General features: G+C 45.6%; 1 long non-coding RNA gene across 2 annotated transcripts in view; it reads left to right on the top strand.

The window, feature by feature from the left end:
* The window catches only part of LOC131381168 (uncharacterized), a 67287-nt gene that overhangs the window by 3340 nt on the left and 39120 nt on the right, over positions 1-24827 (top strand). The window contains exons 2-3 of one of the 2 annotated variants that reach the window (XR_009209690.1): positions 11735-12136; positions 17842-17902. This is a non-coding gene — a long non-coding RNA (uncharacterized LOC131381168). Of the gene's footprint in view, positions 1-11734; positions 12137-17841; positions 17903-24827 lie in introns of those variants that run through there. The other variant, XR_009209691.1, reaches the window with a different exon arrangement.

The raw sequence follows: 24827 nt of genomic DNA, 5'->3' as shown, positions 1-24827 counted from the left end.
TGGTTGGCTTAGGGGAGCTCCCCTTCAAAGTGTCCAAAGATGAAGGTTCTATGTGAATAAAACAATGAGGAGAGATACCTGAAATTTCCGTCCGGACCTGGTGATTTGGGGACGCAGGAAGGCCCAGCCACAGAGGCAGGCGTGGTTATTCCAAAGATCAGCCTGTGCCTCTATCTGCCTGGACCCAGTGGTTCTGTGCTTGACAATCTCCCACCCAAGGGGAGAGTCGTAGGGTGTCAGAAAGGGCCTCGAGGCCGCCGCTGCTCTCACACGCAGCCCTTGCTGCTGCTTCTTCTTTTTTTTTTTTTTTTTTGAGACGGAGTCTCGATCTATCACCCAGGCTGGAGTGCAGTGGTATGATCTCAGCTCACTGTAACCTCCGCCTCCGGGGTTCAAGCAATTGTCCCGCCTCAGCCTCCTGAGTAGCTGGTATTATAGGCATGCAACACCACGCCTGGCTAATTTTTGTATTTTTAGTAGAGACGGGGTTTCACCATGTTGGTCAGGCTGGTCTCAAACTCCTGACCTTGTGATCTGCCTGCCTCAGCCTCCCAAAGTGCCAGGATTACAGGCATGAGCCACCATGCCCGGCCAACCCTTGCTTCTTTCTTGCCACCAGAAGATGAAAGAGAAAGTGTTTGGAGCCATAGAATGTTGAGCGTTACCAGGGCCTTCAACTCCAGCCAATCCCTCCTTTGCAGAGGAGGAAGCCTGGGCCAGGGGCTGCTGTTACCAGTGTCCAGCCAGAGCCTCTGGGGGGACCTGCCAGGCCAAGCACAACCTCTGAGAGGATGCGATTCTGTTGTTTTATGGGACGTCCCCTTCTCTAACTCCATAGTCTTTGGGAGATCACCATGCCTGCATGCCATTTAGCTGGTAGTAAACAGGGTTACTTTCTTTGTGTCTTTTAAAGTTTTAAACGCTTGCTACGGACTAGGGAATTCTTTGTTTCTTAAACACAAGGGTGCTAACATCTATTGAAGAAGTCACACCAGTGCTGTCTGGGGTTTTAATTTGCACTGGCTTATCTTATCCCTGGAGAGCCCCTTCTGGAAAAGTCTGCAGTCAAAGGGAAGCCAGAGCCCTAGTTCAAGGGAGGGCGGTTGCTGAGAATTAGCCAGGTGGTTTAAGCGCCCGGCAAGCCTCAGTAATGGAGCATGATGTATAATCCTGGGCTCTCCCTGCAGCCTCTCCGCATAGCACTCACACCTTCTAGGCTGTCCTGTTGAGACTTGTGCCTGCACCAAAGCATCCTGCAGAGCGCTGGGGCCTCTGAATGTTATTTCTCCTGCCTGACAAATCCAGACTTTCCCAAATTCAAAAGCACACCTCAAAAGAGAGATTATTTTATCGACGCCCTGGCAAGTACATTTTCCACCCCCACCACCCTGCCAAGTCCCCTATATTCTGCTGTGGATTAGGCTTTTCACAGACTTGTTTATTTAGTCCATTTAGAAAAACTGTACCTTCGGAGATAAAAGGTAGGGTAAAGAGAGGAAATAACAGTGGGAATACAGAAAAAAACAAAAGGCAGTGACCGGCATGTGTTAAAAGTTGATAAAATGCGGCCGGGCGCGGTGACTCAGGCCTGCAATCCCAGCACTTTGGGAGGCCAAGGCAGGCAGATCACTCGAGGTCAGGAGTTCAAGACCAGCCTGGGCCAACATGGTGAAACCCTGTCTCTACTAAAAATACAAAAATCAGCCAGGCATGATGGGGGGCGCCTGTAATCCCAGTTACTCTGGAGGCTGAGGTGAGAGAATTGCTTGAACCTGGGAGGCAGAGATTAGAGTGAGCCAAGATTGCACCATTGCACTCCAGCCTGGGCAACAGAGCGAGACTCTGTCTCAGGGAAGAAAAAAAAAAAAAGCCAATAAAATGCCTATTTGAAAGGGCTCTTCTTTGGTTCTCTTGTAATGGATTGACTGAGACTCCCCTGTCCACAGTGCTAATGCTCAAAGGGAAAAGTGTCTTTACAAGCAGGCCCCATTTGCAATGATATTCCAGAAGGCAGATGCCCTGGCCTGGGTATGTGTATGTCTGTATTTCCCGGCCAGCTGCAGTTGAGGCTTCTCCTGCATGCATCTGTTATTGGCCCGCCGTTTTCTAGCGTGGGGATCAGAGGTGGTATCAACTGTTAGAGGGTTGGGGCAACTCTTAGAATTATGAATTTTCAGCCAGGCACTGTGGCTCATGCCTGTAATCCCAGCACTTTGGGAGGCTGAGGCGGGTGGATCACCTGAGGTCAGGAGTTCCAGACCAGCCTGGCCAACATGGTGAAACCCCATCTCTGCTAAAATACAAAAATTATCTGGGCATGATGGTGCACGCCTGTAGTTCCAGCTACTTGAGAGGATGAGGCATGAGAATCGCTTGAACCCAGGAGGTGGAAGTTGCAGCAAGCCGAGATCCAAGATGGCACCACTGTATTACAGCCTGGGCGACAGAACGAGACTCCATCTCAAAAAAAAAAAAAAAAAAAAATCGTTCTTTGCCAGACCAGCAATTCAGGCAGGTTACAGGAACAGGAGAGGATCCCACAGCTTGCTGAGCTTTGGGGTCATCTATAAATCTGTTTGCTGCTAATTTTCCTGGGACTTTGGGAGGTCAAGGCCGGCAGATCACCTGAGGTCAGGAGTTCAAGACCAGACTGGCCAACACGATGAAACCCCGTTCTACTAAAAATACAAAAAAAAATTAGCTGGGTATGGTGGCATATACCTGTAATCCCAGCTTCTTAGGAGGCTGAGGCAGGAGAAATGCTTGAACCAGGGAGGCGGAGATTGCAGTGAGCCGAGATCACCCCACTGCACTCCAGCTTAGGCAACAGAACGAGACTCTGTCAAAAAAAAAAAAAAAAAAATTAGAAGGAGGCAGAAGCTAGACCTGGAATGCAGTAATGTGAAGACAGCTAATATTGGTCTCCTGGACAAATAATAACTGATCAAGTAAACTTTAAGTTGTGGCTTAAAAATGGCACCCCACTATTTGTGTGCATATATATATATATACACACACACACACATATATACGCACACACATATATATGTATGTATATATATATGAGTGAATACCAGATAGTTGAAAGATTTAAACATAAACTACTTCATGTCTGTTGCCTCGTGGTCACATAGTGGCTGCTCACCTCCAGCATCACGTATGTGTTTTAGGCATTGTTAAAAAGCTGCTAAAATGACTTCCTGGAAGCCTTGGTAATTTCCACTTATATTTCACTGGCCGAGATCTAGCTGTAAGGGAGATTGGGAAAAATGAATGTCTTTATCTGGGTACATTGCTCACCCCAAACAATACTGGAGTTTTTTAAAGAAAAAATGCTAGAAGGGATAATAGGTATACAACTAGTAGCATCTGCCCAGTGTCTCACTGACTAATTATTGTAATATGTTGGGGGAAGAGAGAAACAAGAATGACATCTGAGCTCTAGGCCCCAGGGACTGGGAAGCCAATGACACTGTCTACTGATTTGGAAAACATAAGGTTGTGGAATCAATACTTCTCTTTTAGCCATATTCAGTTTGAGATGCCTGTGAGATTTCTGAGTAGAGAAATCAAGGTGACAGTGGAACATGCATACCTGCAGCTCCAGGATATACAGATTTGAGAGAGCAGCATATGAATGAAATTTTAAACCATGGACTGGGTGACATCACCAGGCAGAGAAGAGGAGAAAGTCTAGGACAGGCTGGATGCAGTGGCTCATGCCTGTAATCCCAGCACTTTGAGAGGTAGAAGTGGGGGCAGATCACCTGAGGTCAGGAGTTCGAGACCAGCCTAACTAACATGGCGAAACCCTAGTTCTACTAAAAATACAAAAATTAGTCAGGAATGGTGGTGGGTGCCTGTAATCCCAGCTACTTGAACCTGGGAGGCAGAGGTTGCAGTGAGCCAAGATCGCGCCACTGCACTCCAGCCTGGACGATAAGAGTGAAACTCTGTCTCCAAAAAAAAAAAGAATAAAGTTTAGGACAGAGACCTGGGTCTGGAGGGAGGAAGAGCAAACAAAGAGATTGCACCAGAACCTGCAGTGTTCCCCAAGCCCCAGGAGGAAGGTTTCCAGGGTGAAGAAGTGATCAAATATGTGACTTGGCTGCTGAGACTGTGAGTAAGATAAGGATAGAAAACCAGCTGGTGGTTTTGGTAAAATACGGGCCATTCGTGTCCTTGATAAGAACTTTTACTCACTGTCTGGTGGATGTAGCCAGTCCCTTAATGATGCACACTTGACTTGTCTTTTTTTTTTTTTTTTTTGACCCCCAGAGCCCATAGGACTGAGAGTTGTATCTTTTTTCTCTGCTTTTTTGCTAACGAAGGCAATGCTACAATGAGTATCTTGTGCATATATGTTTGCAAACCTGTGAAAGTATTTCTTTTGAATAAGGCCTAGAAACCATTGAGTCAAAAGGCGTGCATATGTTAAATTGTAATCCATATCGTCAGATGTCTGCTAAATAGTTATACCGATATACATTCCCACCAGCAGTGTTTTTGAGTTTTAGTTTCACATAAAATTATATCTTTGCTAATCTGGTAGTTGAAAACTCTTGTTAATTTCATTTGAACTTCTTTTTTTTCCATTGTATATTTGCATTCATATTTTTCCCCATGTTTCTTTTCAGTTATTCTTTTTTCTTTTTCTTTTTTTTTTTTTTTTGAGACGGAGTCTCACTCTTTCATCAGGCTGGAGTGCAGTGGCGCGATCTCGGCTCACTACAACCTCCACCTGCCAAGTTCAAGTGATTCTCCTGCCTCAGCCTCCCGAGTAGCTGGGGCTACAGGCACCTGCCACCACGCTCAGCTAATTTTTGTATTTTCAGTAGAGACAGGGTTTCACTATGTTGGCCAGGATGGTCTGGATCTCTTGACCTCGTGATCTGCCTGCCTCGGCCTCCCAAAGTGCTGGGATTACAGGCATGAGCCACCGCGCCCAGCTCTTTTTTCTTGTTGATTTATCAGGGCTCATATATATACATATATATTATATATTTATATACACACACACATATATATATATAATTTTTTTCCAGTTTATGGTTACCTTTTGATTTTTAAGTGGTTTTTCTTGCCAACTTTAAATTCTGTATTTATTACACAGTTAAGTTTGTCAGTTTTGTCCATTTTTGCTTAGAAAGGCCTTCATCACCCCAATATTATAAAAATATTCATTTTCTTCTACGTTTTATAGTTTCTTTTTAAGATAGAATCTTTGATCTCTATAGAGTTATTTTGGTGTCAGAAGAGAGGTTGAAAGCTAAGCTTTATTTTCCAAGTGGTTAGCCAGCTGTTTCAACACGATTTCTTGAACAATTTATTTTTCCCCAATCAATTTAAAATGCCACTCTTATTATTCAATGAATTTCCACATATTGGTGGCTCCATTTCTGAATTATTTTTTGTTCCATGAGTCTACCTATGAATTTGTCTACTGCTGTACCCGTACCATACTGTTTTAATCACTGTAGCTTTATGTGTCAGTTAGGAAGCCTTTCTGTTGCCAGTGCTGGAAAATCCATCCTAAACTGGTTTACGCACAGGGCAATGTATTGACTTAAATAAATGAAAAGACCGGGAGTGCTGAAAGTCACCAGGATCCTTTCTTTTTCTGTCACTTGACTTTGCTCCCAAACTATGCCAGAGCCCGTCTCTTTGAAGGTTCAAGTCCAGCTGCCTCTCTCTGGCTGCTGCATGAGCCCTGTTGGCTCTTATGGGCATTAATGGGATCACGGGCACATCCTGGGGCAGGCCTGAGTCAATGCCAGGGTGGAGTCAGCTTCACCCAAAGTACTTGGGCTAAGAGGGAAAATGGAGTCCCACGAAGGGAAAGTGGGTGTGTCACCGGAATGGAAGTTAAGAGCCAGTAGCAGCTGGGCAGTGAGACCAAAGGATGTCTTCCATTCGTGAATCACTGTCGGTCCCCTGCAGACCATGCGTCCCTTGTTTCCCCTCATTTCCATAAATTCTCTGGCTATTCTCATGTGTTAATTTTTTTTTTTTTTGAGATGGAGTTTTGCTTTTGTTGTCCAGGCTAGAGTGCAATGGCACAATCTTGGCTCACTGCAACCTCTGCCTCCTGGGTCAAGCGATTCTCCTGGCTCAGCCTCCCAAGTAGCTGGGATTACAGGTGCCTGCCATCACACCCAGCTAATTTTTGTATTTTAGTAGAGATGAGGTTTCACAATGTTAGTCAGTCTGGTCTTGAACTCCTGACCTCAGCTGATCCACCCACCTTGGCCTCCCAAAGTGCTGGGATTACAGGTGTGAGCCACCACACCCGACCTCTCATGTGTTAATTCTTACATTTGAATTCAGAAAATAATTTTTTCAAGTTCTAAAAGAGAAAAATGAAAGCTTATATTCGATTGCATTGGATTTATAGATTGATCTCAGGGAAAAGGACGCCCTTACGGTACTGAGCATGTTGAGTCATCCTATCCAAATGCATGGGCTACTAAAAATACAAAACTTAGATAAGTGTGGTGGTGGACGCCTGTAGTCCCAGCTCCTCAGGAGGCTGAGGCAGGAGAATCGTTTGAACCTGGGAGACGGAGGTTGCAGTGAGCTGAGATTGCGCCACTGCACTCCAGCCTGGACAACACGAGTGAAACTCCATCTCAACAAGAAAAAAAAAAATCACGATTTAGTTCTTTTTGAAAAACAAAGTAGAAAGATCACAAACTCGTTTGATCATTTTTTTAAAAGGCAGGGGTCGGGAACACAAATAATAAAATTAGGATAAGTAAGGGAAATAATTACAAGACAATAGTTAGGCAACTCTGTGCTGGTTAATGGTCTTCTAGGAAAGTATATCTTACTAAAATTGACCACAGAAAAGATGGAAACGGTTACTTAGTAATTTTGGTAAAAATGGATAAAGTTGTCAATGAATGATTCCCCCACAAAAGCTTCACATTCAGATGGTTTCATGGCAATTCTGCCAACTTTTTGTTTTGAATTTCCAGCTTTTACTTTAAGTTCAGGGGTACATGTGCAGGATGTGCAGGTTTGTTACGTAGGTAAATGTGTGCCATGGTGGTTTGCTGCACAGAGCATCCCATCACCTAGGTATTAATCCCAGCATCCATTAGCTACTCTTCCTGGTCCTCTCTCTCCTCTCACCCCTCACCCTCTCACAGGCCCAGTGTTTGCTGTCCCTGCCCCCACCCCCACCCCCCCACCATGTGTCCATGTGTTCTCATCATTTAGCTCCCACTTATGAGCTAAATGCAGCATTTGGTTTTCTGTTCCTGTGTTAGTTTGCTAAGGATAATGGCCTCCAGCTCCATCCATGTCCCTGCAAAGGATGTGATCTCGTTCCTTTGTATGGCTGCATAGTATTCCATTGTGTAAATATACCATATTTTCTTTATCCAGCATCTATAAGGAACTTAAATAAATTTACAAGTAAAAAACAACCCCATTGAAAAGTGGGCAAAGGGCTGAGCATGATGGCTCATGGCTGTAATCCCAGCACTTTGGGAGGTCAAGGCAGGAGGATCATTTGAAGTCAGGAGTTTGTGACCGTCCTGGGCAACACGGCGAAACCCCATCTCTACTAAAAATACAAATATTAACAGGCATGGTGGCACGTGCCTGTAATCCCAGCTCCTCAGGAGGCTGAGACAAGAGAATCGCTGGAACCCAGGAGGCAGAGGTTGCAGTGAGCCAAGATCAGGCCACTGCACTCCAGCCTGGGTGACAGAGCAAGACCCTGTCTCAAATAAATAAATAAATAAATATTGATACAAATGCTAAATAAAACATTAGAAAATAGATTCCATAAAGATAAATGTACACCATAAATGAATTTATTCAAAATCCATCCCAGAGGACTCAGTAGTTCAAAGGAGAAAAATAATACAAGCATCACAAGATGAGCCATTGAGACATTTGATAAACTTCCACCGCCTTTTCTAATCGGAAAGAAAAGGCGATCATGAAGAAGTTCTTACCTTCTACTCCGGTGACACACCCACTTTATCTTCCTGGTACCTTCTATTCTGGTGACGCCCACTTTCCCTTCGTGGCACCCGTTTCCCTCTCAGCCCAAGTACTTTGGGTGAAGCTAACTCCACTCTGGCATTGACTCAGGCCTACCCCAGGACGGGCCTGCGAGCCCATTAATGCCAATAAGAGCCAGTGGGGTTCACAAAGCAGCCAAAGAGAGGCAGTTGGACTTGAACCTGGGAAGAGACAAGCTCTGGCCTAGGTTGGGAACAAGGGTGAGTGACAGAAGTTGGAAGTTCTTTATGCTCTTTTTTCTCTGAGAAAGAGTTTCGCTCTTGTTGTCCAGGCTGGAGTGCAGTGGCGCAATCTCAGCTCACTGCAACCTCCGTCTCCTGGGTTCAAACGATTCTCCTGCCTCAGCCTCCTGAGGAGTTGGGACTACAGGCGTCTACCACCATACCCATCTAAATTTTGTATTTTTAGTAGAGGCGGGGTTTCGCCATGTTGGCCAGGCTGGTCTTGAACTCCTGACCTCAGGTGATCTGCCTGCCTTGGCCTCCCAAAGTGCTGAGATTTCAGGAGTGAGCCACCGCGCCCAGTGATAAATCATGAATTTGCTAACAATTCTTCTGTTTTCTCTTCTGTTTCCTTTAAGTTTTGTATTAATTTTTCTAAGTCCCTCCTCCCTGCAGAATACTGGATTCACTTTTGCTTTCCATGAAGTAGTTAAGAATATAAATATCATTTTGCCTTCAGCTTTGACCTTGTCCCATGAGGTTTTGATATATAATATCCTCATTATTGTAATTTCCTAGATAGGCTGCAGTCGTAGTTTGATTTCCTCTTTAAAATGAGGAAAAACAAGATTTTTTTTACATTTCCGATAGGTTGAGTATTAATTTTCTTTTTGCTTCAACCTTATTATTTTTAGTTTTATTGTAGCTTGAGAACGTGGTTTCTATTTCACTTCTTAGAATTTATTGAGGTTCTCTTTGTGATCTAATATATTGTAAAATTGTGTAAGTCTCCTCTTGTTTTTGAAAAGACAGTGTATTCTATTTTCTCTTTCCTTTCAGGACACAGAATTAGACATACATGTACAGTGTAAGATCAGCCTTGTCCATCTTCTTATTCAGACCCTCTGCATCTTTTATTTATTTATTTTATTTTATTTTTTTGAGACGGAGTCTTGCTCTGTCGCCCAGGCTGGAGTGCAGTAGCGCAATCTGGGCTCACTGCAAGCTCCGCCTCCTGGGTTCATGCCATTCTCCTGCCTCAGCCTCCCTAGTAGCTGGGACTACAGGTGCCCACAACCACGCCTGGCTAATTTTTTGTATTTTTAGTAGAGACGGGGTTACACCATGTTAGCCAGGATTGTCTTGATCTCCTGACCTTGTGATTCACCCGTCTCGGCCTCCTAAAGTGCTGGGATTACAGGCGGGAGCTACCGCGCCTGGCCAGCCTCTGCATCTTTTTTACCCGCTTACTTGATGATAGGTACTGAGAGGAGTTAAAATATCCTACACTAATATGTTACTGTCCTTTGTGGCAGGTCCTGAGTAACATCTTTTCACTGTGGATCATGAGGTTCATCATAATCAAGTGACTTTTCGTATAACTTACTGAGTTTTTCTTGAATTCAGCTTTCTCAGATGTGACTATTATACATTTTCCCTTGCTTTCCTTTTATTCAGGTACCATCATTTATTTAGGTACCATCATATTATTTTGCTTGTAATTTGACTTTCAGCTCTTCTGAACCACCTTGTTTTAATATATCAACATATATTTAGAGTTATCTTTTTAAATGTAATGCGAGGCCGGATGCAGTGGCTCACGCCTATAATCCCAGCACTTCGGGAGACCGAGGTGGGCAGATCGCCTGAAGTCAGGAGTTCATAGACTAGTCTGGCCAACATGGCGAAACCCCGTGATGGTGAGCGCCTGTAATCTCAGCTACTCGGGAGACTGAGGCAGGGAGAAGTGCTTGAACCTGGGAGGCAGAGGTTGCAGTGAGCCAAGATGGCACCATTGCACTCCAGCCTGGGCAACAGAGCGAGACTCGGTCTCAAAAAAAAAAAAAAAAAAAAAAAAGTAATGTGAGAATTTTCAGATTTTATTAAGCTAATTTGACTACATTATAATTGATTATCTAAAAGCTCTCTCTGTGTATGTAATTTTAATACTTTCTTGCTCTTTGGTTTCTATCTTTTGTTATGTTTTTCTCTTCTTTGAATTCAGAAGGCAGATAGTCTTTGGGGTTCTACTAGTGATTACTTGCACAACTTTTTTTTTTCTTTATTTCTTCTAAAAAAATAAAACTGAGATACATGTGCAGAGCGTGCAGGTTTGTCACATAGGTATCGGTGTGCCGTGGTGGTTTACCACACCCATCAACCCATCCGCTACTTTCCTTCCCCTCACCCTCCACCCCCGGACAGGCCCCGGCGTGTGATGTTCCCCTCCCTGTGTTCATGTGTTCTCATTGTTCGACTCCCACTTATGAGTGAGAACATGAGGCATTTGGTTTTCTGTTCCTGTGTTTGTTCGCTGAGGATGATGGCTTCCAGCTTCATCCATGTCCCTGCAAGGGACCTGATCTCATTCCTTTTTATGGCCGGCTACTTTCACAACTTTAAATAATATCCTTAAACCTATTTTTCACAATGTATGAAATTCAGTAACATAACCATCCCTCTTTATTTTCTCATATAAAAGATGAGAAAATGGGCCAGGTGTGGTGGCTTACGCCTGTAATCCCAGCACTTTGGGAGGCCGGGGCAGGAGGATCGTTTAAGCCCAGAGGTTCAAGGGTGCGGTCATCTATGATTGCACCACTGCACTCCAGCCTGGGTGACAGAGCAAGGCGCTGTCTCAAAAAAAAAAAAAAAAGAGAGAGAGAAAATGTACTCTTGGAGCATCTATTTCTCCATTTCCTAATTTTATTTACCTGTTCCGGAGTGTTTGTCCTACTTTATATCATTGTCTGTTGAAAATAATGAAATAGTCGTCTCTTTCCCAGGAATTGTAATATTCTTGTAATTAGAGCTTCTGCATTACTTGGATGTAATTTATAGTTAATAGATTCAATGCTCCGTGCCGATTTTTAATGATATGACTTCCTCATTTCTAATTTATTTATTTATTTATTTATTTTTAAAAGAGAGATGAGGCCTTGCCCTCAGACCCAGGCTGGTCTCGAACTCTCGGGCTCAAGCGACCCTCCTGACTCAGCCTCCCAAAGTGCTGGGATTACAGTCATGAGTCACCTCACCCAGCCTAAGTTAATTATTTTAACCTTATCTGTAAAATAGATTGTGTCTTCAAGTAGATTTTTTCAATCTTACTGAGGTATACTTGCAGTATACTAAATTGCATGTGTCTAAAATGTACAACTGGATCAGTTTAGGGTCACACGCGCCTATGAAACCATCACTGCAATAAAGAGAACAGCCATTTCCATCTGAGGAAAAGCAACGCTCTATATGGAGGATGGACAACCCAAATATCTAATGTACCGCTAATTTTATAGACCTAAAAATACAATAGAACAAATGGAATAGAAAAAAATTAAAAGCATAATAAAAACGGAATTTCCTCAAATGAAGGAAGACATAAATGTTTACATCAAAGAAGTCCTTCATTATAATAAAGAACTGTAAACTCTGAGTGAAATTTTTGAAAGACAAGCTTAAAAAGAATATGGCAAAAATAAAGTTATATGCTAAGAAAAGTAATCTAACTTCAGATTTCTTCTTTTCTTTTCTTTTAGAGGCAGGGTCTCAGTCTGTCACCCAGGCTGGAGTACAGTGGCACCATCTTGGCTCACTGTAGCCTCGACCTCCTGGGCTCAAGTGAGCCTCCTACCTCAACCTCTGAAAATGCTGGGATTACAAGCATGAACCACTGTGACTTGCCTTCTTGGCAATTTTAAATGAAAGAAGAAGATGGAATAATGCCTACTGACGACTATGTTTGAGGGGTGTTTTATGACCCCGTTTTCCATACCCAGCCAACTTGTCATTCATGTGACAAGTCCACAGAAAGATGTTATATGGCCGGGAATCTATGAACTATGTCATTCATTTATTCAGTCTTCCCTACAATGTACCTGACTACAGCTAACATCATATCACATGATGAAAGACCGCATTGTTTTCCCCTGAGGTTGGCAGTAAGTACACTCACTTTCAACACTTCTATTCCCCATGGTTCTGGAGGTTACAGACATGGCAATAAGTAAGGAAAAGACATAAACATAGGAAGTGACAAAGTATAGAGTTGTATGTAAATGGAACCATATGGTAGTTACCTGGGGATGCAGTGGAGAGAGGGAGAGATTGCTTGTGGGTGATAGAAATATTTCTTAATTGTCAAAAATAATATGGGAGAAATTTCCCTTTCCTGTCTTCCTGAGCACGGCTGGAGTCATCCCTTTAGCATCTACTCTGCAAAGTGGGATCTCACCGTCTCTTCTCTCTTTAGATCTTTAGTTGTTTGAGTGGTTGCCTTAGCATTTAGAAGGAGGACCGAGGCTGTGGTTTCTGGAAACTCCGGCCCTGTGGCTTCTCTCTGAATGTGTTGACTCCGTGGGAAACTGGCTGTTCTGTGCATGTGGGGGTAACCTTTGTATTTCAGTTTGTTTTTCTGCATTGGTGTGAGGCAGTCACTTCACTGAGAAGTTGAGCTGGAGTGGTGCCTTGCAGCCTGGCCTGGAGACTTCTGTTCTGTGTGTGAGCGCTTGTTTCTATCCAACAGTCGCCGCTTGTCTGCAGCTGTGAAGTATGTGTGTGTCTCCAGATCTCCCCGGTTGAGAAGGGAGGGCCTCTCTGAGGAGTCGACATTTGAGGAGAAACTTGAATGAAGGAAAGGAAGGAGCCATTTGGAGATTGTGGGGAAGAGCATTCCAGGTAGAGGGAACAGCAGACAAGGAAGCCCGGGGCTGTCGGGGCTTTGCGCTGTTTGGCCAAGAGCCTCTTCCTCCCGTCTCACTGGTCTGCAGCGGGAAGCGTGTCCGAATGAGCCCCCTCATGCCTTTAGCTCTTCTAGGCCAGCAGGGATTTCAGGGTTGCAGGGAGCCCTTCAGAACTTCCTTCTCTTCCTGTGACAACCCTCACCGTGCTCCCAATCTGATGTCTATGTGTGTCCTGGTGTGTCCTTTCTCACTTACACCCAGCCAGTGGCCTTTGATTTTCATGACAAGAGGCCGAAGCTTCATATTTTCAGATGAAGTGGAGTTTTCTTTCTCATGGAACTCAGTTATCCATCGTCCCTTTGTCCTTTTGCTCCTGAGAATACATGTGTCTGTTCCATGCTGTGCCAGCCCAGTCATGGAACTCAATGTTTCTGCAGTTTCCCTCCGAACATTTCCAGTTGCCCACAGGCATTCGTGGTTTCACAATTTTACTGAAGGTTTAGTACGGAGACAGCAGGGAGTTGCATCTTGTACTCCATGGCAAACAATGGAAAATCCTCCTTCGATGCTACTCTGTAGGTTACCCCTAGGTTACCCCTCAGTGGGTGCCACCCACTCTGGGAGTGGTCAGAGAGGGGCGCAGGGCTGTCCATGTCCCTCCCACATGGCTGCTGCCTCCTCCTTCCCAGCTGCAGCCTTGGGCTGGGAGCTCCCGTCTTCCTCCCTGGTCACAGCTTGGGAAATCATCTCCTATTACATGTTTTAAAAATTGAGGTGAAATTCACATAACATAAAATTAACCATTTAAAAGTGTACAATTCAGGCGTCCAACATGGTGAAACCATGTCTACTAAAAATATAAAAAATTAGCCAGGTGTGGTGGTGCACGCCTGTAGTCCCAGCTACTTGGGAGGCTGAGGTGGGAGGATCGCTTGAACCCAGGAGGTGGAGGTTGCAGTGAGCCAACATCATGTGACTACACTCCAGCCTGGGCAACAGAGGGAGACTCGGTCTCAAAACTAAATAAATACATAAAAGTGTACAATTCAGTAGCATTTAGTACATACGCAATGTTGTACAATCACCACGTCTATCTAGTGAAAAATATTTTACTCTTGAAAAATGTCTTAATCATCCCCAAAGAAAATGCCATACTTCATTGGGAATTCACTGTCTATTCCTCTCCTCGCAGCCCCTGGCAACCACCAATGGGACTGGGCTGATACAGTGGGGCACACACATGGCACATGGGGACATCTGTACATTGGACTATTATTCAACCATTTAAAAAAATGGGCCAGGTGCTGTTGCTCAGGCTGGTAACCTCAGCACTTTGGGAGGCCAAGGAAGGAGCATCACTCAAGGCTGGGAGTTTGAGACTAGCCTGGGCAACATAGAAAGAACCCATCTCTACAAAAAAAATTAAAAATCAGCCAGGTGTACGGTGCATGCCTGTGGTCCCAGCTACCTGGGGGGCTGTGGTGGGAGGATCACTTGAGCCTGGGAGGTCCAGGCTGCAGTGAGCCATATCTCGCCACTGCACTCCAGCCTGTGTGACATAGTGAGACCTTGTCTCAAAAAAAAAAAAAAAACTGTTTTTGAGACGGAGTCTTGCTCTGTCACCCAGGCTGGAGTGCAGTGGCATGATCTCGGTTCACTGCACCCTCTGCCTCCCAGGTTCAAGCAATTTTCCTGCCTCAACCTCCTGAGTAGCTGGGATTACAGGCACCTGCCACCACGCCTGGCTAATTTTTTTTTTTTTGTATTTTTAGTAGAGATGGGGTTTCGCTATACTGGCCAGGCTGGTTTCGACCTGCTGACCTCAGCTGATCCACCCGCCTCAGCCCCGCAAAGTGCTGGGATTACAGGCGTGAGCCACTGTACCCACCAAAAAAGGTAGTTTGGATCTGTGCTACGACATGAATGAATTTTGGACATTATGCAACTTCATATAAATGCAGTCACATAATATGTGGCCTTTTGTATCTTTTTTTTTTCATTTAACATAATGTTTTCTTGGAGGTCCAGCCACACTGCGGCATGTATCAGAGTATACGTGGCAAATATACTATCTCTGTATGGCTAGACCACATTGTGTTCCTCCATTGGTCTATTGATGTATGTTGGAGTTGTTTCTTCCTTTTGGCTATTGTGGGTAATGCTGCTGTGAACATTTATGTACAAGTGTTTATTGAGTCCCTGCTTTCACCTGTCTTGGATATATTCCTAGGAGTGGAATTGTGGGGTCATTGTTGCATTTTAGTTAGAAGGACTCTCTACTCTCTGAAATGTGTTGGTGATGTCATTGTCTGTGGCTTTTTGAGGATTCCTGGCCATCATTTCACATTTTCTGAATTCTCCAGTTTCACCTACTTGAAGATCTCCCATAGAACCAGTCATGGACTCCAAGGTGCCTGTTGTGAAGGCCTTGACCCCTCTCACACGCTGCTCTTGTTTTGCACTGAAATACTAAATAAGAGGAACAGTGCTTTGCTCTTGTGGGGGGGCTGAGGGGGAAGGAGGAGACAGAGATGGGGTGAAGCTGTCATTCTTTATTTATTTATTTATTTTTTTTTGAGATGGAGTCCTGCTTTGTCGCCCAAGCTGGAGTGCAATGGCATAATCTGGGCTCACGGCAACCTCTGCCTGCCCAGTTCAAGCAGTTCTCCTGCCTCAGCCTCCCGAGTAGCTGGGATTACAGGCACATGCCACCACACCCGGATAATTTTTTGTGTTTTAGTAGAGATGGAGTTTCACCATGTTGCCCAGGCTAGTCTCGAACTCCTGAGCTCAGGCAATCCACCCGCCTTGGCCTCCCAAAGTGCTGGGATTATAGGCGTGAGCCACCGTGCTTGGCCGAAGCTGTCATTCTTTAGCTGTCATTGGACCCTCCCTTGCCAGCAGACTCAGAGTCATTGCTGCAAGACCAGTGACCTGGAGCAGCCCTGTGAGGGAAGGAAGGTCAGTGCTACCACCTGTGGCTCTTGGGTCAGGCAAAGGAGTCTGATGAGAGTGTCCTCTGCTAATCGGAGTGTGAACTTGAGCCTGCAAGAGGGTGGAGTCTGTTATAGATGGACAGGGCAGCTGAGGAGCCCACTGCTCCTGGGGCTCCCAAAGTCTCCTTCTCGTCCCATTGCCCTCACCCCTGTGTCCCATTCTCCCTCCTCCAGACTTCATGCTCTAGGAAACCAGATTAATTTTGTAGTTAACCCAACCTCCAAAGGGAGCTTCTGGGCTGAGGCCTCTCCCAAGGATGTTCTTGGGTTGTGTAGGCTGCCAGGTGGTGCTAGACTCAAGTCCTTCTCAGAGCCGGCCCCTGGTTGTCCCTTTTGGTGCCCTTTCCCCTCCACCCTCAGGCACTTGAGCTTGCAGAGGCATCAGGCTCTATACCTTAGTGGGAATCAAAGCTGGTTTGACTGTTTCCAAGGACTTTGGACTGTTTTGACTTTGACTGTTGACTGTTGACTTTGACTGTTTCCAAGGAACAAGACTTTTGACTTTGACTGTTTCCAAGGAACAACTCCAGCCTCCTGCCTTCCCTGCATCCCCCTCCAATTAAAATACAGATCTGGGTCGGCAGTGACTCAGGCCTGTCATCCCAACATTTGAGAGCCCGAGGTGGGTGGATTGCTTGAGGCTAGGAGTTTGAGACCAGCCTGGCCAACACGGTGAAACCCCGTCTCTACTAAAAATACAAAAATTAGCCGGGCGTGGTGGGGCAAGCCTGTAGTCCCAGTTACTCAGGAGGCTGAGGCATGAGAATTGCTTGAACCTGGGAGGTTGGAGGTTGCAGTGAGCCAAGACTGCGCCACTGCACTCCAGCCTGGGTGACAGAGACTCAGTCTCAAAAAAAAAAAACAAAAAAAACAACAACACAGACCTGAAATTTAGCTAGGGCTATGTCTGGTCCTGCACATACAACAGCGAATGACGTGGACAGTCTCTGAACTCAGACCCTAGAGTCTAATGGAAGATTCAGAAAAACGTGTGTTCCAATTAATAAAATACACATACTGAGAAAAACTGTGTGGGGAATGAACAGTGTGCTGAGATGACTCACTGGGATGTGGGGGCTGCTTTGGGTGAGAAGGAGCCAGTCACTCCTTCTATATGATCTGGATTTAATCCTTCCTTCCGGAGATTTTTTGGGTCCTTTTTCTTTTATGTTCAGAAATTTCATGAGGATGTATCTTAGTTCTTTTTTTTTTTTGTGACAGAGTCTCGCTGTGTCGCCCAGGCTGGAGTGCAGTGGCTCGATCTCGGCTCACTGCAAGCTCCGCCTCCTGAATTCATGCCATTCTCCTGCCTCAGCCTCCCAAGTAGCTGGGACTACAGGCACCCGCCACCACGCCCAGCTAGTTTTTTGTATTTTTAGTAGAGATGGGGTTTCACCATGTTAGCCAGGATGGTCTCGATCTCCTGACCTCGTGATCCGCTGCCTCAGCCTCCCAAAGTGCTGGGATTACAGATGTGAGCCACTGCGCCCGGCCAGGATGTATCTTAGTTCTTAATGTAGATCTTTGTTCATTCATTCCATCTGATGCTTTTTAGCCCTTTCAGTTTGGAAATTCAGGTCCCCTTTTAGTTCTGGAAAATTTATTTCAATTTTTTCTTTTTTTTTGAGATGGAGTCTCGCTCTTGTTGTCCAGGCTGGAGTGCAGTGGCACAATCTCAGCTCACTGCAACTTCTGCCTCCCGGGTTCAAGTGATTCTCCTGCCTCAGCCTCCCAAGTAGCTGGGACTACAGGCGTGCACCACCATGCCCTGCTAACTTTTGTATTTTTAGTAGAGATGGGGTCTCACCATGTTGGACAGGCTGGTCTCAAACTCCTAACCTCAGGTGATCTGTGCACCTTGGCTTCCCAAAGTGCTGGGATTACAGGCGTGAGCCATTGCGCCCGGCCTATTTCGACATTTTTAAAGATAATTTTCGCTTATCCGTTTTCTGTATTCTTTTCTTTTAGGGAGTCCTACTTGTCAGATGCTCGACCTCCTACGGGGAAGTTCTGTGTCCTTCGTCTTCTGGTACATGGTTCCCTTTTATTTGTGTTGTAATCTTTGTTATGCTCTAGAATGTTTTCTCTGCTGTATATTCCAACCCTTTTGTTTACTTTTAAAAAATGTATTTATTTTATTTTAAACTTTTAAATATTTTATTTAAATTTTTTAAATTTAAGAGACTTTTCCATTTTCTAACCTTTTCATAGCTCACTGCAACCTCCACCTCCCAGATTCAAGCAATTCTCCCACCTCAGCCTCCCAAGTAGCTGGGATTACAGGCACCCGCCACCACGCCTGGCTAATTTTTGTATTTTTAGTAACAACGGGGTTTTGCTATGTTGGCCAGGCTGTTCTCAAACTCCTGGCCTCAAGTGATCTGCCCGCTTTGGCCTCCCCAAGTGCTGGGATTACATAGCATTCTATTCTTATAGACGAAATGTGACCTTGAATTTTTCTGAGAATAGAGATTTTTTATTTTAGACAAGGTCTCACTCTGTCACTCAGGCTGGAGTGCAGTAGTGCAATCATGGCTCACTGCAGCCTCAACCTCCTGGGCTCAAGAGATCCTTCCTCCTCAGATCCCAAGCAGATGGGACTACAGGTGCAAGCCACTACTCCCGACTAATTTATTTTTTGTATAGATGAGGGTCTTGCTGAGTTGCCCAGGCTGGTCTGGAACTCCTGGCTTAAAGCGATACTCCCAACTTGGCCTTCCAAAGTATTGGGATTACAGGCATGAACCATCACACCTGGCCTAAATTGAGATTTTCTTCCCTGAATGATCTGTTTCCTCTGGTGTCAGGTGTTTTCTCTTTGTTCGTCTTTTCTCTCCCTTTCATGATGCAGTATTTCCTCAAATGTCTGGTGACTCTTTGGTGTGTGAGGCAATACAGAGGCTGGCAGGGAGTGTTGCTTACATAAGCAAGGTTTGTCAAAAGGGGGGCTTCCCTTTAGCCAGAGAAAGCAGGAAACTGGGTTTACCCCCAAGGACTTCTCAAATGCCAGAAGTAGAGGGCTTTGTGGAGAGGTGCCAGCACTTCTACTACCCACCTCATAAGTTTCTTTCCAAATGGTTTATTTGTTTTTCTGTTTTGTTTTCTGTTTTGTTTTGAGACGGAGTCTCGCTCTGTTGCCCAGGCTAGAGTGCAATGGCGTGATCTCAGCTCACTGCAACCTCCACCCTCCCAGGTTCAAGCGATTCTCCTGCCTCAGCCTCCCAGGTAGCTAGGATTACAGGTACCCACCACCATGCCCGGCCAATTTTTTTTTTTTTTCATAGAGATGGAGTTTTGCCATGTTGCTCAGACTGGTCTCGAACTCCTGAGGTCAAGCGATCCTCCACCTCAGCCTCCTGAGTGGCTGGGACCACAGGAGAACATCACCATGCCCAGCTAATTGCTTTATTTGTGGAAATTGAGGTCTTGTTACATGGCTCAGGCTGGTCTTGAACTCCTAGGTTCAAGCAATCCTCTCATCTAGGCCTCTCAAAATGCTGGGATTACAAGCCACCATGCCTGGCTCATTGTAGTTTTAATGGGAACCAGATTTGATTTTGGAAAAATAAAGGCATGAAATGTTCTTCTGCCTGGGTACTATGGAGCAATTTGTAGTTATTATCAAGGTGAATGCTATTTTTTTTTTTTTTTGAGATGGAGTTTTGCTCTTGTTGCCCAAGCTGGAGTGCAGTGACACCATCTGAGCTCACTGCAACCTCCACCTCCCGGGTTCAAGAGATTCTCCTGCCTCAGCCTCCCGAGTAGCTGGGATTATAGGCGTTCGCCACGACACCCGGCTAATTTTTGTATTTTTAGTAGAGACGGGGTCTCACTATGTTAGCCAGGCTGGTCTCAACTCCTGACCTCAAATGATCCGCCTGCCTCGGCCTCCCAAAGTGCTGGTTACAGGTGTGAGCCACTGTGCCCGGCCAGAATACTAAATTTTATAACAGAAGTATCTGAGGGGCTATAGATGAAAAAAGAGGATATCGCTTCCACTCAGAGGATTGTCTGGGATGTCACCACCGTGCACACGTATCAGGAGGGGGCTGGGAATCACTTGCCATCCAGGTTCAAGGTCATCCAAGTATAGCATTGGATGTTCCCATTCTCACAACCTCTTCCCCATTCTGGGCCTTCACTGCCTCCAACTCATGTCAGCAAGATCATGATGCGCTCCTACCGAAGGTGGGCCTCAGCTTCCCCAGATACCTGTTGAAGCCACTAGACCAAAACTCTCCTATATTTTCCGGGCTGGTCAGTCTTACCTTCTGGCTATGTCTTATGCCGGTTGGGAACCTACACAGGTGCTTTATTTTGGAAAAATGCCTGGGATGACAAAAAACAAATCCGAGACCTCCCCAGAGCTGGAGGCCTTGGAGGCTCCCTGCAGGAGCTGGTGGGCTCCTGGCAGGAGGGAGAGCTTGAGCCAGTCAATCATTTACCCAGCAGGCCTGGGGAAGGTGGTGAGCTTTTAAATAGAAAGCCCTCAGGAGAAAGGAATTAAAGTGCGTATTGTGCTGGGCTTTCCTGGGGTGAAGCTGGCAGAGCAAGAGGTGAGAGGAGGAAGAGGCAGGTGATTAGCCCTCCCAGGGGCTGGGCCTTCCCTGATTTATGAGGTGACCCCCACTGGCCTTTCCCAGGCAGGAAATGGGCTGTTTACTAATGCCTTCCCCCTGCCACACACCTGCGAAAGCCAGTTGGTAGTATTTTAAAATAATGTACTAGAATGAAGTTTCTGTGTTTTCCTTTGGATAGTTGCCCACTAACTGGCTTTGTGTTTTTTATTTTTTAAAAAATGGCTTAAAATGTGCAGGATCTTAAGCTTCAATATTTCTGTTTGTCTCTCTCTGTCTTTGTCTCACTGTCTGTCTCTCTCTCTCTCACACACACACACACACACACATACACACACACACACACCTGTGTCTCAGGCAAGAAGGGGGTCCTCACCCTAGGAGATGTAGGATGGCTTTTCTTTAAATCGTGGAAGTCTTAGTTAATTCTTTTTAAACTAATTTGTCACTCTCTCTGGGGCTTCTCTGCTTTCTCCTCCTTCCTCCCACAGTGACCTTAAGCCCCAGAGCATTGTCGATTCTAATTTTGTTTGTCTAAAATTGGTGCTTCTGGCAGAAGAAATGTGCTGTTGGCTTGCCTTTGAGCTTTGCCTGCCTCGGGTTAGCAAGGCCTCCCTCAGGGACTCTGTCTCCAGTCTACGGAGCATGCAAAGACAGCCATGGTACCTGCCCTGACAGGGGCATCTGATGCCAGGTGAGGAGCCACCCATTCTGTTTGTAAGAGATGCAAAAACTGCCTTTGGGAGAATTGCAATTCATTCCTTTCAAGGCACTGAGATGGCTCTTACAGTGCACAGATGAAAAACCACTGCCAACTTAGCATTGTATTCTAGGACAAATAGGGGAAGGCTCACTCTGAGAATGAACGATGGGCTCAGGTGCTCGCTGGCCTCAGGAAAGGTGCTCAGCTCCACCTCCTGTTCTGCTGCCCTCTCCTCCCTCCGAGACCCACACACATGAAGTCCTACTGGGTCTCCATGTAGCTCTTAGGAACTATTTTACTAAACCGTCGCCTACGTGTAGTAGGAAATTTGAAGTTCCAGTTGCATGAAAGTTTTCTCATGGTGAAGGGGCTTTACGGGCATCTTGAAGTCATGTGAGCAAATGCTTTGCTTTTCTCAGCCCCAGTTTTCCTGTCTGTGGAAGGAAGGTGAGGATAGTGCTGACTTCTTGTGTGGCTGTGAAGATTGAAGGTGGTAAATCCGTGCTGTTGATTGCTCCCTCCTCCTTGAAACGGGCTCTGCCCTTGGCTTCCAGGATGCTCCTCTTTTGGTTCCCCTTGCCCCCGGGCACTTCTCACCTGGCTCCTGTGCTGAATCCCCCGGCCTCTGCTAGCCTCTGCTAGCTTCTATATGCCACTCTCTCTAGGGCTCGGCCCGGTCTCTCGGCTTCCTCATCTATATTCACTTCCAGTGTGATCTTTTCTAGTTGCATGGTTTAAATTCCATCTCTGGGCCAATCTCTCCAGCTCAGGGCTGTCTCTGAACTTATATATCTAAGTACCCACTCAACTTCTCCACTCAAGGCAGCTCTGACCAAATAGATGAGAGCAAACTTGATCTACCTCATCAACACCCATTCTTTCTGGAATCTTCTTCATTTCAGAAAATGGTAATGCTCTTCTTCCAGTTGATCCAGTCCCAAGCCTTGGCATCATCTTTAAAGCATCTTTTTTTTTTTTTTTTTCGCTCTGCATGCTTGGCCATCAGGAAACCCTATCAGCTCTACCTGCAGACCCATCCCCATCTCTTCCCACCTCTCCACTGCCACCGCCTAGTCCAGACCCACATGGCATCTACCTGCCTGGATTGTCACCATCCATGCTTCTCCTCCTGGCAGTGGGGGACAGGGGGACAAAGGCAAGGAGGCAGGATGGCGTTGTGGCCAAGTGTGGGGCTTTGGGGCCAGGATTTTTGGATGCAAATTCTGGTGCTATCTTTGATTATTACTATCAAGAAATTGATTGTTATTATACACATTTCAAACTGTGCTGTAGTTTTCAAATCATTTCCATTTAGGACCACAGTGGTTGACATGAAAGTGGGATTTCTGGGACATTTCAGAAGCCTTTGATTTCAAAAGGCTAAATCCATGAAACCAATTAGGGCGTGTTGTCCAAGAGGGGAAACAGGTGCTTTCAGTATAGGAGGGGGCGGCTCCATCTTGGGAAACAGCTTCCCAGAAACTGCCTGGGAAAAAGGTTACTTTTTCTCCAGGGTCCTACAGGGTAGAAGATTCCAGTGCCTATTTAAAGGGAGGGATGAGGAGCACTGGGAGCTCCTAGGCTGTGAAGGCATCAGGCCTGGCAATCAGTGGGAAACCAGGGCGACCCCAAGGACTGAAGACTGACGCCCCCTTCCCTTCTAAGTCTAAGGCCTCCCTTAGTGCTGGGCCCCTGAGACCCCCTCAATGCAGGGGGAGGGGACCAGAAAACATGGTTGACTTTAATATACATTTTTTTTTCCCCATAATGACTTTAGATCTCTCTGGATTAGAGCCAAATTTGATTTGATTAAGAGAAATAAATGCAGCATTTCTTAATCCATAAGAGTCATGCTGTAAATTTATGCCTGTAACAATGGTTTTCTGGAACACATGAGTCAGACTCATGTTCCCTTTTCAGTCTGAAATGTGGGGTTGTGCATTGTACGTCCACAAGGAGATCATGCTTTTGTTGAAACAACCTTGGTTAAGAAATCCTAGTCCCAAAGATTTGGGTGGATACAGGCATCTCTCATGGCCGAGGTTGTAATGTGGCAAAGAGGGGCTCTGAGGACCTGAGGAATGGCGAGAGCCAGAGAGAAGGGAGAGCCAGGTGCTGCATTCTTACACCTGCTTCCTGCGTGTGGGAACCAAGGTCTTACGAAGGTCAACTTCCTGTCTGAGCTGGCCAGCTTTCGGATGGCGGAGCCACGCATATCCCTTCCTGTGTGCCACTTCCTGTTTCCCATGGGATTCCGTCTTGGCCCTCTGGGTCTGACATCACCTTTCATCCAATCCAACTAGGACCCAGTTAACACAAGCCCTATAGAGTGATGGTTTTGCAAAGAGCCAAATATGGCCATGAAGCAATTCCCTGAGTTATTTGGATATAGTCTGGACATAAATGTGCTTAGATTATAGGTCATGTGTCTTCTTGAGTTAATGTATTCACCGCTTGCCTACCTGTCTGGGTTCAAATCCTGGGTCTTTTACTCACTTGCTCTGTGACCCTGGGCAAGTAACTTAATCTCTTTGTGCTTTAGTTTTCTCCTTTGTAAAATGGGGTTAAGAATAATATTTAGCTAGTGCGGTGGCTCACCATTATAATCCCAGCACTTTGGGAGGCTGAGGCAGGAGGATTGCTTGAGCCAGCCCAGGAGTTGGAGATCAGCCTGGGCAAAACAGTGAGACCCTGTCTCTACAAAAAAAAAAAAGTAAGTCAGCTGTGTGGTGGTGGACACCTGTAGTTCCAGCTACTCAGGAGGCTGAGATTGGAGGATTGCTTGAGCCCAGGAGGCTGGACTGCAGTGAGCTGTGATTGAGTCACTGAACTCCAGCTTGGGTGACAGAGCAAGACCCTATCTCAAAAAACCAAAACAAAACAGAAAAAAAAATACTGTTTATCTCACATTGGATCAAATTAGTAGATGAAAAGTATGCCTGATACATAGTAAGTGATAAATAAATTGCAATCACTATTACTTTCACCTGAGGAGGAAAGAGAGCCATATGTTATTTTAGTAGTGACAGAATTCAGAGAAAGAGTTTGAAAAAGTTATTTTTTCATGGCAGGGTGCGGTGGCTCGCTCTTGTAATCCCAGCCCTTTGGGAGGCCAAGGTAGGTGGATCACTTGAGGCCAGGTGTTCAAGACCAGCCTGGCCAACATGGTGAAATCCTGTCTGTACTAAAAATACAAAAATTAGCCAGGCATGGTGGCAGGCGCCTGTAATCTCAGCTACTCAGGACGCTGAACTGGGAGGATCCCTTGAACCTGGGAGGTGGATGTTGCAGTGAGCCGAGATTGCGCCAGTGCATTCCAGCCTGGGTGACAGAGTGAGACTCCATCTCAAAACAAAAAGAAAAGTTATTTTTCCTTTCATTTGTAACAGGTCTATTAACTAGAATAACTTCATAAAACGCTTTCTGGATGGTGTCCATCAAGCAAAGACTGACAGTATCATTCTGTTGGTAGAAAATTGTTTTTCTCCTCTTTATGGATTCAGATTTATTCCTTTTTATAACTTAAAGAATAGATGACAACTGCTTGTTTCATCCTAAATAAATGAGGACCTCTCAGATCTCAATGCCTGGCCTAAATAGCATGGCAGATCCCAGCCTCCTCAGCTTCTTTGTGGTCAGATAAAGGCCAAGATGTGTGGCACTCGCTCCTTCCA

This window comes from Hylobates moloch, unplaced genomic scaffold (assembly GCF_009828535.3).
Source record: "Hylobates moloch isolate HMO894 unplaced genomic scaffold, HMol_V3 SCAFFOLD_14, whole genome shotgun sequence".
Classification (NCBI taxonomy): Eukaryota; Metazoa; Chordata; class Mammalia; order Primates; family Hylobatidae; genus Hylobates; species Hylobates moloch.
This window is presented reverse-complemented; position numbering and strand designations above follow the sequence as displayed.